Genomic DNA, 14,117 nt, shown 5'->3' on the forward strand with positions numbered 1-14,117 from the left:
TTAAGGTCATGCTACCCAAAGTTATCATATAACATCACAATCTGATATTCCCATAAACATACCCCTTACCTCATATGTTTTATTAGAACAAAAACAACTTTTAACCCTCAATGGTTACACCTCAAATGCTTCAGTTACGCTGTTACCTGATTTTACTTCCCATCTAACAAATGCACACAAGTTAATTCACTTAACCCAATACTACCTAACCCCTAGGCTTAAACAAATGTTTTGACAACGACATTATTTTATCTGTTACTGATTATTGCTGATACCACAGTCATGACAACGCATAAGATTGACACATACTTGATAGAGGTCGAACGACCGTCTCTAACATGTTTGGTTCTGGAATTCTCACCAGACTTGGACCCTCAAAATTCCTCACTGATATTACAGAATGAGCTGCTGGAACCAAAGATTCCTACCTCTAATCTTCACAACAGAAGAATCAAACCACTCCCTTTAGTTTCTCTCTCCCCTAACGAGCGGTACTGCAGATACCTCTCCTTGTCTGTCATTAAAATCAAAGACCTCATCCTGTCCTCCATGATGAATCTATATTCTCTCTACTACTATCTGCTCTCCTATTTTAAGTCCTTCTTGCTACCCCCTTTAATTTCAGAAAAGTTGTTGTCGGTGTCATACTTCCTACATTTGCTTATTGCCATCGTATCATTAATCCCTTCCAAAGTTACCATTAAAGTAGTTGATGTATTAACCTTAATTACTTCTAGTGCGAAAGTTCCCAATATCCTATGTGTATTATCTACTGTTGAGTGATTACTGTAATCTACTCCTCCTGAACTCCCTCAATGACTGTGAAGGCTACAACAGACCTAAACTCTTCCATTATAAGCGTTACTTTATGAATTACATAGCCCTTTAACCAATAATTCTTAACCGGAACAAATTCTAATGCTTGCACTAGATAAGTATACTTCTTCTCCATAATTATCTCTAATAAGTATTTTCCCCAAAGAAAAGTTGTCTTTGCTTGTACTTCCATCTATCACCACTAGTGTCACTTTTTCCCAACTCTCAGTCCTATCCCTAATTCCTAACTTTCAAACTTTTGATTATAAAAATACATCTATAATTACCTTGATCTCCCTACTCTAAAATGTCCTTCACCATTGTTCTCTCTCTCTTACTACTAACTTTGAAACTTAGCTTACTGTCTTAGAGTTCCTTCAACCTAGTTCTCCTAACTTTTTTAATAAAAAATACACCTAACCTTTTAAAAACCTTTTCCACTGATTTATTCACAAAATCCCTTTACCACCAAATTTTAGAATATGTGATTGAGAAAATCCCCACCTGTTTCTGACTTTTTACACACAGACTTGGCAAACGACTAAACACCTTTTAGCCTAGCCTGAAATCTCTTAGTGTAAGAATGTAACCCAGAACAGTAGTCACCCCTTTTAACTTTTTCAGACAGTGTCTAATAGATTATCATCCTTCCTATGATATTATCTTTTTAAGCAAGTGATTCCCAAAAACCCAGTCGTCTAGTGTACGTCTTATTGTACAATTCAATTTAAACAATGCATCTCTTCCCAACACTGCAACAGATTTATGTCCTAATATTAGTATGTCTATTTTAATTTCTCTTTGATTTTTATAGCAGAGCTCCATTGGTTCCCTAAGAGTAATTAGCTGTTTACTACCTCAAATCCCTATCCTAATTAGTCAATTTCACATAGTGAGATGTTTAACCTCTTTAGGCTGAACACAGATAAGTTTTTCCACTATTCACTATCACTTCTAATGGTCGGTTGTTTTCACTTCAATTGTTAGCTATTTTCTCTTCTTCTCTAATCGATGCTATCAGCTGACACCCCCCTTCCGGATCTTCTAGGCACTAACAGGTGATCTTCACTTGCTCCTTTATCTTCCTCTGTTGTTTTCTCCTGGCGCATTTCCATCACAGGTAAAGTAACCAACCTGTCCATAATTATAACAGTCTTCTGAAAGTTGCTGGAAGTGTAGCTGAAATCTTCCTCCTTCTTCTAAGCCTTCTCGTCCTCTTCCTCTCCAATTCTGTGTCTGTCCAGAAACTGGCTGTGGATATGGAACATTTGGTACCCCCCTTGGCTGGTACAATTGCATTTGATATTGTTCAGTTGAAGCTGTAGCAGTGATTGTTGATTTGGTTCACTCTGATTCTTCATAACCAAAGCTTCTCTTCTCCTTCTTCTTCTCCAATTCTTGGGAACCTTTTCTCAGCAGTTTCTCCTCTTCTGTATCTTCAGCGTCTCGAGCTGTTCCTCTAGCTCTCTTACCTCTCCCAAAGTCGTCGCTTCCTCCAGGCCTGATAAGCCTCGGTCTATATCTCCTTCTATTTCTTCTTTGCCAGTCATTGTAGGATAAAATCCTCTTGAACATAAAGCACCTTTACTCTCCAAATCTTCATCGCTTTCTTCATCTGAACTCGAATCTCTTGTATCCTTCTTCCTTCAACTTTCATCAGAGATCAAATCTCTAGTATCATTCTTCTTTCCTCTCTTGCCAACTTCCTTCTGATCACAGAGTCATCTCCACCCATGACCTCTTCATCATCACTCATCTTCATCATCCTCATCTTCTTTAAGTTCCATCCTCCTTAACCTCCCTCTTTTCTTCCAGACATCACATTTTCTTCCTTCTGGAGTTTTGATTCATCTTCATCGTCGTTTCTGCTTGTCCTCTATCTATTATTCATCTTCATCGCTGATGCAACAATCACCCTCCTGGATGATCACCGGAAGCTGAGGATAAACATCCCTAAGCTCTACTCCTTGCTGAATCCGTATGTGAGAAAGGTGTACTAACTTCTGCCATTAGTTTTCCTAACACTACTTTAGTTAAAGAATTACTATTTTTCCCCTATATCAACCCTTTTATATTCCTTTATTGTGAACTATCTTATTTTAGACTGTATAGCCTATGGCTTCCCCCCTTCAATTATTAATATAACCCTAACAACCCCAATTTTTATTTTTTATTTTTTATTTTTTATTTTTTTAAATAAATCAATTAAAAATCATGAATAATTAAAACCAATTTTTATTCCTATATCCTATGTCACCAATTTATCAATTAGTGTTGGCTATCTTACCACAACCCATCAAATGCAAGTAACTGTAAGTTAGTCAACTTCAAAGCAATCCCCAAAAACAAAGCCTGTAACCCCTTGCTCTATAACCCCTAATTATCTTAAATTTACAGAATAATGTCAGTCCTTGATTCCCAACACAACTCCCATCCAACCCCAGTGATACAGAGCCTCCAAAATGCAATTTTTAATGAATCATTTGCCAAGCCTATGTAAAATTGTCATAACATCACATATTTTGTTAGGATGATTTTGTGAACTAGCCTGATCTGATCCTCTGCCTCGTCACACCTTGTCACGTGACGCACGTCAGTCACACGTTAGCCCCTCCTCTCTCCTGTCGTATCGTATTGCTCCTCTCAGATGACAGAAAAACAGAGACACAGAATCACATTTTAGTAGTTAATGCAATCACTGAGTTATTTCAACCATATTCAATATTCCTTCGTTCACCCATTATTCACTCTAAGACTAAACTCAGAACTAAATAGATCGCTCCAAAACATTTTTATTTTATTTTAATCCGTCATTTAATTTAATTCATTATACTCCGTCAACATATATTTAATTTATAAATTCAATAGGTCACAAAACAAGTTTCATCTTTAACCAACCGCAGTTTAAACTAGAATACTCGTGTTAAAATCTCTCCTCTTTGTCTGTGTCCATTTCTCTGTCTCCCCCTGCAGCCCCCAGATGGGACCTATGACCTTTACCCATAATGCAGTGTTTTGTAGGCTTAGCACAACCGCATGTCGTAGTTTTAGCGCCGTAAAATCATGCACATGCGCACCTCCATTTAACCCCATTCTTTTTCACCATGGAAGATTTTAGATCTCTACTTCCTCCCCAAACAGACAGAATAACAGTCCAGCTGTAACTCCCGTTTCCCCCTCATAGTCAAAGAACATTTAACAGCGCTCACAAAACATATAACCTGACTTACATACAGAGACAAGTTTAAGAGACTTTAATCCATCGCAATGGGGTCTCTAAGGATATCCATTAGCATGTAGCACGCAACACAATTAGCATTTAGCATTAGCATTTAGCCTTAGCCTTAGGTACAATGTGACACAACACACATCTAGCATTTAGCATTAGCTTTAGCCTTTAGCTAACTGCGGCCTACCACGCAAATAAATATCCTGCATTGTGCCCAAATCATTATCCATCATTATCCATATCTCCGTCTAACTTTATGCTGCCTTGAATGATGAATATCATATCGAGAGGTTACCCCCTGCCTATCTCCCGTCGGCTATAGGAGGAGTATAACATAAATACAATCGTTCAATTCATGGTTCCCAGAACCAACCTGACAAAGTCTAATACTTCGCACAGGATTTGTAGCCCACTCCTGCGAGTCGCCCCCCCTGGGGGTCTTTCCAGATTCACAATGTTCTAAATATGCATATGTATTCCAGCCTTTATTCACTACCAATCCATTGTTCTAGATTATTTACCGTTTACCCATCAACCAAATTTAGAATATTTTTCAAACTCCTAGTCAACAGCAATCACACCACCAGCCCAAAATCCACACTGTACATACTATCTCATTCCCCAATGAGCAATCGACACAATTAATGCCCAAATGGTGATAAATCTCACCTTAGCCGGCTTGAACAATAATCACCTCGACACTCAGAAAAGGAACAAAGAACGATGCAATCAGTACCCGTACTGGCCACCATTTGTCGTGTCGCGTCAGCTGCTGGTGGCTATTGCTGTCAAACAAAGAAGTCTGCTTACGCGGTAACTTGATTAGAAGTCTTTATTCATTATCACAAGCTTACAGCATAAGTTTACAGACTCGCGAGGTCTGGAGAGCAGTGTCCTCCAATTCTAATGGCTGCTCTGACCTCTCTTCTTCGTTTACCCCTATTTATAAACAATGCAAAAAGATGGGCTCCCTCTTCTGGCCAATCACCAGTCTCCCCTGTCTACAACACACTTCCTGTCTGTTGTATGTGACATTACACTCAACATTCCCTTTTGATACTAACATAACCAACATTCCATTTCTTCATGAAAAACATTTAACAAAGACATAATCTTAATACACTACAAACCTTTTCGGTTTCAGATAGAACCTCTTTGGTTCCAGATAGAACCTTTTTGTGTTCCATGTAGAACCACATGGAACCCAAAAGGGTTCTCCTATGGGGACAGCTGAAGAACCCATTTGGAATCCTTTTTTCTAAGAGTGTACCCTGCATGTGTCACAGGTGTAACCAAGGTCTTATAAGAGTGACATCATCCTCGCCTCCTCCATAGTGGCCACACTGTCACTCCTGGCAACAGCTCACGGTTCTGAGCACGGTCGCTAGGCGGCGGTCCAGGGCGGAGAGGGTCCACGGAGAATAGAGGATAATGGAAAAGCTGCTATATACAGTGGGGAGAACAAGTATTTGATACACTGCCGATTTTGCAGGTATTCCTACTTACAAAGCATGTAGAGGTCTGTAATTGTTATCATAGGTACACTTCAACTGTGTTATCATAGGTACACTTCACATTGTATGATTTTTAAGTAATTAATTTGCATTTTATTGCATGACATAAGTATTTGATACATCAGAAAAGCAGAACTCAATATTTGGTACAGAAACCTTTGTTTGCAATTACAGAGATCATACGTTTCCTGTAGGTCTTGACCAGGTTTGCACACACTGCAGAAGGGATTTTGGCCCACTCCTCCATACAGACCTTCTCCAGATCCTTCAGGTTTCGGGGCTGTCGCTGGGCAATACGGACTTTCAGCTCCCTCCAAAGATGTTCTATTGGGTTCAGGTCTGGAGACTGGCTAGGCCACTCCAGGACCTTGAGATGCTTCTTACGGAGCCACTCCTTAGTTGCCCTGGCTGTGTGTTTCGGGTCGTTGTCATGCTGGAAGACCCAGCCACGACCCATCTTCAATGCTCTTACTGAGGGAAGGAGGTTGTTGGCCAAGATCTCACGATACATGGCCCCATCCATCCTCCCCTCAATACGGTGCATTCGTCCTGTCCCCTTTGCAGAAAAGCATCCCCAAAGAATGATGTTTCCACCTCCATGCTTCACGGTTGGGATGGTGTTCTTGGGGTTGTACTCATCCTTCTTCTTCCTCCAAACACGGCGAGTGGAGTTTAGACCAAAAAGCTATATTTTTGTCTCATCAGACCACATGACCTTCTCCCATTCCTCCTCTGGATCATCCAGATGGTCATTGGCAAACTTCAGACGGGCCTGGACATGCGCTGGCTTGAGCAGGGGGACCTTGCGTGCGCTGCAGGATTTTAATCCATGATGGCGTAGTGTGTTACTAATGGTTTTCTTTGAGACTGTGGTCCCAGCTCTCTTCAGGTCATTGACCAGGTCCTGCCGTGTAGTTCTGGGCTGATCCCTCACCTTCCTCATGATCATTGATGCCCCACGAGGTGAGATCTTGCATGGAGCCCCAGACCGAGGCTGATTGACCGTCATCTTGAACTTCTTCCATTTTCTAATAATTGCACCAACAGTTGTTGCCTTCTCACCAAGCTGCTTGCCTGTTGTCCTGTAGCCCATCCCAGCCTTGTGCAGGTCTACAATTTTATCCCTGATGTCCTTACACAGCTCTCTGGTCTTGGCCATTGTGGAGAGGTTGGAGTCTGTTTGATTGAGTGTGTGGACAGGTGTCTTTTATACAGGTAACGAGTTCAAACAGGTGCAGTTAGTACAGATAATGAGTGGAGAACATTCTAAGGCATTATGATGCGACTCTAATGATGATTTGAAAAAAGTTGCATGAAAGGCTGTTAGTTTCTTTTATGTGGCCAAAATGTATAATTGTACCTTATGGTGGGTACAAATATCTAACTGGGCAAAGATGTCAATTCAACGTCTATTCCACATTGGTTCAACGTAATTTCGTTGAAATGATGTGTAAACAACATTGATTCAACCAATGTGTGTCCAGTGGAATGTACAGTCCTCTGTATGTGGTCCTCTGTAGCTCAGCTGGTAGAGCACGGCGCTTGTAACGCCAAGGTAGTGGGTTCGATCCCCGGGACCACCCATACACAAAAATGTATGCACGCATGACTGTAAGTCGCTTTGGATAAAAGCGTCTGCTAAATGGCATATTATTATATTATTATTAAAGAAAAACTAACAGGTCTGTGAGAGCCGGAATTCTTACTGGTTGGTAGGTGATCAAATACTTATGTCATGCAATAAAATGCAAATTAATTACTTAAAAATCATACAATGTGATTTTCTGGATTTTTATTACAGACCTCTACATGCTTTGTAAGTAGGAAAACCTGCAAAATCGGTAGTGTATCAAATACTTGTTCTCCCCACTGTATATATGAGTATACAGTGAGGGAAAAAAGTATTTGATCCCCTGCTGATTTTGTACGTTTGCCCACTGACAAAGAAATAATCAGTCTTTAATTTTAATGGTAGGTTTATTTGAACAGTGAGAGACAGAAAAACGCATGTCAAAAATGTTATAAAAGTGAAGTTGTCCTGTCCCCTTAGCAGAAAAACACCCCCAAAGCATAATGTTTCCACCTCCATGTTTGATGGTGGGGATGGTGTTCTTGGGGTCATAGGCAGCATTCCTCCTCCCCCAAACACGGCGAGTTGAGTTGATGCCAAAGAGCTCGATTTTGGTCTCATCTGACCACAACACTTTCATCCAGTTCTCCTCTGAATCATTCAGATGTTCATTGGCAAACTTCAGACGGGCCTGTATATGTGCTTTCTTGAGCAGGGGGACCTTGCGGGCGCTTTCAGTCCTTCACGGCGTAGTGTGTTACCAATTGTTTTCTTGGTGACTATGGTCCCAGCTGCCTTGAGATCATTGACAAGATCCTCCCGTGTAGTTCTGGGCTGATTTCTCACCGTTCTCTTGATTATTGCAACTCCACAAGGTGAGATCTTGCATGGAGCCCCAGGCCGAGGGAGATTGACAGTTCTTTTGTGTTTCTTCCATTTGCGAATAATCGCACCGACTGTTGTCACCTTCTCACCAAGCTGCTTGGCGATGGTCTTGTAGCCCATTCCAGCCTTGTGTAGGTCTACAATCTTGTCCCTGACATCCTTGGAGAGCTCTTTGGTCTTGACCATGGTGGAGAGTTTGGAATCTGATTGATTGATTGCTTCTGTGGACAGGTGTCTTTTATACAGGTAACAAACTGAGATTAGGATTACTCCCTTTAAGAGTGTGCTCCTAATCTCAGCTCGTTACCTGTATAAAAGACACCTGGGAGCCAGAAATCTTTCTGATTGAGAGGGGGTCAAATACTTATTTCCCTCATTACAATGCAAATCAATTTATAACATTTTTGACATGTGTTTCTCTGGATTTTTTTGTTGTTATTCTGTCTCTCACTGTTCAAATAAACCTACCATTAAAATTATAGACTGATCATTTCTTTGTCAGTGGGCAAACGTACAAAATCAGCAGGGGATCAAATACTTTTTTCCCCTCACTGTATATATTCATGATAACACTACTTTTTGCGCCTTAATGCTTAATCATGCACCCATGTTTTACCTGCAGCACCGCTCCAGAGGTGTCAGGATAAAGGGTTCATCTTTAGAGTGGGCTCCAAACCTGTAGTCAGCATACAGACAGTGTCAATGCTAACGTTAGTTCGCTAGCATTCGAGGGCTGACTGTTCTCAAATATTTGTGCAGTGTAAAAATACAATATTGGTAATTGGTGTAGTCTGACTACTGCAGTAGGCTACTGCTTGTCCATGTGCTAGCTAGCAGCAAGAAACCCAGACGAGAGAAACGTGAAAGCATCCAGGCAGCAGAGATGAGCTTGTCATTAGCTAGCTAACGTTAGCTATATTGTAGCTATAAAGCATTATGTTTACTGTTATTTTGAAAGGACATCTTTATTTTATTGTATACAAGTTACAGTTGAAGTCGGAAGTTTACATACACCTTAGCCAAATACATTAAACTCAGTTTTTCACATAAGGTAGTACAAACCCTGAGGCTCTCCGGAAGCGGTATTGATTGTGATTCCCATCCACTGATATAGCATGCATCTCCTGTGAGCAGGCAGGACAATGGAGGAGATTGCTTCCACAAAGCTTGTCTATTTCAAACTGCCCGTACGTCCACTCACGGAATGCCTTCTGGAATGTGTCGCCACATATCTTTCCACTCTAATAACATGCAAAACATACAGAGGTATAAGTAAGGGACAATTTTTATATTAGAGGCAAATATTAACCACTAATTATATACACACTTACCCTGCCAAAGTGCTTTGTTCATCCGTCAAGCATTCCCACAAAGGCTTGACGGGAGCATCCTGGGGCCAACACCTTCATGTCTTCAAAGGACTAGAAGAGGTCCACTGTGAAGATGGTCTAGTGAGTCACAGTGGCTGACCAGTAGCCACTCTTTACAAGTTTGTCATCCAGCCCCACTGTCCAATGTCTCAGACACCCGGAGCAGTTCAGGGCAGGAAGGGTCAGGTTGTAGCGCCCTGAGTCAGGAGTGATTATTAGGAAATAATTCATTACATTCTTTAAAAACATGTGAATAGAAGTAAAGTCCTTAAAAACCACATACTTACCATTTATTCCAATCAGGATGACCTGCTTGCCACTCGTCACTGTCAGGGCGCAACTGCAGAGCCGTGGCGCAACCACACAGCCGTGGCACAACCACACAGCCGTGGCACAACCACACAGCCGTGGCACAACCACACAGCCGTGGCAAAACACAAACTAGAAACCAACATGTGACACCCCAAAAAAAATCACTAATAAATGGTTGTATGTATTTGGACTGTAAATACTGATGCATTGTGTAGCATGACTAAAACGTTGGTATTGCAGGAGGTGCTATCAGATTGAATTTGAATCACCTAAACAATAAACACACACACCTTGCTCCTGGAAGGTAACACAGTACCTTCAACAACAGCATCCTCACTGTTGTAATACTGACACTGGCCCAACACAGTACCTTCAACAACAGCATCCTCACTGTTGCAATACTGACACTGGCCCAACACAGTACCTTCAACAACAGCATCCTCACTGTTGCAATACTGACACTGGCCCAACACAGTACCTTCAACAACAGCATCCTCACTGTTGCAATACTGACACTGGCCCAACACAGTACCTTCAGCTGAGAGCATGCTGTCCACCATTGCTTCTCTCTTTTCCCCCCACTTTTGTGCACACAAGGCCTGCCTCTCTGCCCAAGTCACCTTTGGGGTTACATGACAATCTGGCCCCGTGAAACTCCCCATCAGCTCCTGTAGGTCCTGCATCAGGGAGTCTTGTGGAGATGTAAAAAAAAAACAAAAAAACATGATAGTCTCTCATGAAAAGAATAGCTTGGCTGTATTAAAAAATGTTAAGGTTGGCATCGCATTTGTTTGGCATTCTAGCATACTGTGCCTGTATCTTGTGGAGATAGGTGCAGGAACATGGGTACTGCAGGAGGATGGGTACTGGTACTAGAAACTATTCACTAAAAATTGTGTTATTTCTTCATCAACGCAACTTAAGTTTAACTGTGTTTATTGGGTGAAGAGATGAGAATCCACTCTGACAGATATATTTCCTAATATGATGATATACTGTACGTCATTATATTAGATATATGTCATTAAATGACATGTGCATAACTATGTGGTTTTAATGTACATTAGCAGTGGTTCTTCTTATTTTGAGCGTTTATTTTCAATACCTGCAACCTAAGAGTTCATGCCTGCAAGACAGAGGCTTAGGTTACAGTCAATCGGTCTGAGGATTTGAACGTTTTATAGCACTACATTGTATTTAATCCCACATTGAAATGAAAGCCAGTGAGCCAGCTAAAATTGGACAGTATATTGCAACAGCATTTAGTACTAGTTAGAAATGTCCTAACAAGGTAGTCATGCTGCCTGACAAGTTGAATGACGCTAGCCTTGATGAGGCCCTTACTCTCTTGGGGTTGTTGTGTGTAGCGTGATTTCCTTAGGGTCAAGTGACCTGGCTTCAAGCCTACCTCAGGTCAATACCCCCTCCTACCATTTGCTACTCTGATGAGCAGAAGTAGGATAGTGTATGAGGCTCAAAAGCATGTCCTGTTAAGGCGTGAGGGATTTGTGATAGAGAAGCACAGGTTGTGTTTTCTGAACAGAGGGAGTAGTGTAACGATCCTAGCCTTGATAAGTCTATTAAGAAATCCCCCAAGGGAGATCTCATTCTTGGCATCTCCCTTGGGGTTCCTTTAGGGCAGAGTTTCCCAAACCTCTCCTCTGTCCCTCCAGATGTTTCACATTTTTGTTTTAACTCTTAACTGGCACACATGGTTCAATTAGTCAACTAATCATCAAGCCTTTGACTAATTAAATCGGTGGTGGCAATTTAGGGTTAAAACAAAAATATGAAACTTCTGGGGGGACCAGTGGAGAGGATTGGGAAACCCTTTTTTAGGGTCAGATGCCCCAGGGTCAAGCTCTAATTATGGCGGTACTCACCCCCGCTATTAGCTGCAATATGGTTACCTGTTCCGGTAAGGTTCATGTCCTCCACTGTGACTTTTGATGACAATAATATACAATTAACATGAGGCAGCCAGGACTGGCATATGTTATCTATTTAGAAATGTTTTTCACACTTTACATGCGTAAACAAACACACAACCAAATAGGTACATAACACTTACCATGTGTTGAGGTCTTCTTAGACCTTGTTTGTCCAGGTCTTTGGTGAATTATGTTCCCTCTGCTGTCCCTCTCTATCCATTGGAAAGGGGCAAGGCTAGTGGCAGGAGCAGGTGACTGTCGCTCTGCAGCTCGCTCCTTCTGATCCTAAAGTATTTATTCAAATCAAACAAGTTAATATCAGTAGTGGGTAGGTGCTCAATATATATAATCAGTATCCTATAACGATGTTTATCACCAGAGCCGATTGCCGCGATGGTAACACATTTACCTTTTGATTAGACGACCGGAGTTCGAATAGCAGACACCATCATGATTCATGAAATCTCATTCTAACCAATAATGGGGCGTGCTCATTTTAAATACATTGTGATTTAGTTTCGGTATCAGACTAACTTTTCTTATGATTTTGTTTGCAGAGCAAGGCTGGCAGTTTATCGCCAGTTCACCCTATGGGCACAAGGGAGAATTGGACGAGGTGTACGACGTCTAATCCCTGCGTGTCGTTTCTTCCATAAGCAGCGCATAAACCAGAAGCAAAGGCATTTACGTAGGGTTTGAGTTTGAATAAAACCAGTTCATTTAGTAAATCTAGCCTGCTGTCATTTTTTTCCAAGACATAGACCTAATGCCTGCGCCTTATGTAAAAAATAGTATTAGTTAGCTTGTCCACTATAACAACAGGTTCAAGCGTAACCAGATACATTTGCTTTGAAGATAAAACTACTTTCAACACGCACTAACACATTGTCCCTGTCGCTAGAGTAGTGACTTCAACTAGCTTTGGCTGCATTCTATTGGAAAGGAACAGTAACTACACTGGACAGCTAGTTGGTAGAGTCAAAGTAGACTTTAATAATACATGCCATTTAGCAGACGCCTTTATCCAAAGCGAACTGGGTACATGGTAGTGGAAACAGATCATAGAAACAGGAATACAATTTTGATATCATGGATGGTCAGTCCTTGCATCTACAGCTCTATGAATTTGAGAGTGGTTAAATTTCTCCATCCCCATCCCTCAGCTTTTTACCGAAAGAGGAGCAGGGAACCACTTTGTTATTGTTTCTACTGCTGATTGCCACTTTAAGAAGTTAAGATGCAGATTAAATACACACCAAAATATGTTACAGATACTATAAAAATGTCCCATCACTCAGAGTTAGTGAATACACAGCATCCAACACAGCAAACAATCAATCCGTCAAATGTATTTTACAAAAGCCCTTTTTACAACAACATAATAACCACAGTGGTTATAGAGGGTGCAACAGTTCAACAACTCAGGAGCAAATATCAGTTGGCTTTTCATAGCTGAGCATTCATAACTTGAGAGAGAGAGAGAGAGTCGAAACAGCAGGACCGGGACAAGGTAGCACATCTGTTGAAACGGGTAAAACAATCAGTGGAAAAACAATTCCACTCCGATTCCCTTTATGGATGGGTGTATCTTTGAATTCGCTGTTGAATGGCCTGCTCCTTCTCCATTTTCGGAACACCAGCCCGCTCCCCCAAAGTGATCGATAGTATATCTTGGCTTGCAATGTGATGATTGTATTTCTGAGCTCTCAGGTTCAAACAGCGAGTTATGGTCTTCACTGATCTCACTCTCTGTCAGCTCCATCTGTGGCGTATAGAGGCAGGACTCGGTTGTATACTGATGTTCGTGAGCGCTAGCTGGGCCCCGAGCTCTTTAGTGATGGACCTGCTTTCACAGACAATTTGATGATTCCTTCCAGTGACGCACTTGCGTCAGTCGTTACTATGGCAATTAAACATGGTGCTGACCATAGCTCAAATAAACCTTGTCGACTATCAAAATAAAAAATATAGAGATGTTTTTATGTTAAATGCACGTGTTTAGTGGATTGAATACATCTCTTTGCTTAGATTTACTTCCTAAAGTGTTTCCATTTCCCTTTAAATAGTATATTGAGTAGAACGTCATTAGATATAGTCTCAAATATTTGTTATATTTTTTAAGATTAACGGGGGCTGGCATGTTGGATTTAGTTTCTCCCTGTCTCTGGTCCACTCTCCAGTACAGTAGGTGGCGGTAATTCACCATAACGTTGGCTGCCAACCGCCGATAAACCCCATTGAAGAAGAATACATTTTCCTCTAGGAAATACAGTAATTCCATACATGTCTGCCTGTCCCTAAAGTATAATGGATTTAAAATATAAGGGAGTTGTACACCAGTCTAGTAGGTAGCGGTAATGCAACAAATTGGATGCCAACCGCCGTTAAACCTCATCGAAGAAGAATAATAGATTTAAACTATAGTCCAGTTGGAGGCGGTAATGAGAGATATTGGATGCCAACCACCATTAAAGTCCACTGAAGAAGAAG

The sequence above is a fragment of the Coregonus lavaretus genome, assembly GCF_964263955.1.
Source record: "Coregonus lavaretus genome assembly, contig: HAP1_SCAFFOLD_55, whole genome shotgun sequence".
Classification (NCBI taxonomy): Eukaryota; Metazoa; Chordata; class Actinopteri; order Salmoniformes; family Salmonidae; genus Coregonus; species Coregonus lavaretus.